The following is a 1,035-nucleotide window of genomic DNA, read 5'->3' as shown; positions in this document are numbered from 1 at the left end:
CGTTTGAGACGCCACGTGCTGTTGGCTTAAAAAGAGCAAAAAATGAGAACAAGACAAAGTAAGAACCAAAAACAAAATCTTGTTCTACTGTCGACCTGAGGCAGCTCGACGAGAACGTGAATTTCACTGCTTCTGACCCTGGCCACTCCAAAGATGTTAGTCACCGGAGCCCAGTTCAGGAGACAAATCGTTCCCATCGAAAAAGACGGACTCAGGAAGACCTTCAAGAATTGATGTGGTGCTATCTTATAATAAGTGGCACCACCGAAATTCGAGTATTTGTCCCTAAGGAATCGGGTAGAAACCTCGGATAAATACTTAAAAAAAACTCCGACAAGTAGCCTTGTCGTGTTTAATGGTGAATAATAATAATAATAATGATAATAATAATAATAATGATAATAATAATGATAATTTGAAAACGTTTACAACAACCGAGAAAAAAAAAAAAGTGATGAAGAAGAAGAAGAACAAGAAAAATTTTTAACGTTGATCAATCATATCCGGACCATTAAATATTCAGAATCATGGAGAGAAAGAAAGAGAGAGACAGGGGGTGGGGAGAGAGAGAGGGGGGAGAGATAAGTTTTAAGTCATTTTAAAATGGCAACGTTTGCTTTTTAAATAAATTTCTATATGGGAAATGAATTCGTTTTCAGAACCGTAATAAGGATATTTTGAAATTATTCAAAAGAGCAAACAAAATCCGTCAAGTATATAAAAAAATATTACTCGCATCCCCTCCCCCCGTCTCTCATCAATCATTTTCGTCGCCATTATACCCTTGACTAATGTTATTATCATTATCATCATCATTATCAATATTCGATGCCGATTCATATTGAAATTTAAATTTAAAAAAAAAATTTTCTTCCATTTTCCCACCAAAATTTTATTTATAAAATTTTTCTTCCCCTCTCTCTCTCTCTCTCTCGTAAATTTTATATAATAATCATCGTCATTATTATTATTATTATTAATTTGTCTACTGCTTGAGTGTTAGGTACATAGGTACAATTTTCAAACATTTTCCTT

The sequence above is a fragment of the Pediculus humanus genome, genomic scaffold (genome assembly GCF_000006295.1).
Source record: "Pediculus humanus corporis 1103172107764 genomic scaffold, whole genome shotgun sequence".
NCBI classification, from domain to species: Eukaryota; Metazoa; Arthropoda; class Insecta; order Psocodea; family Pediculidae; genus Pediculus; species Pediculus humanus.
This window is presented reverse-complemented; position numbering follows the sequence as displayed.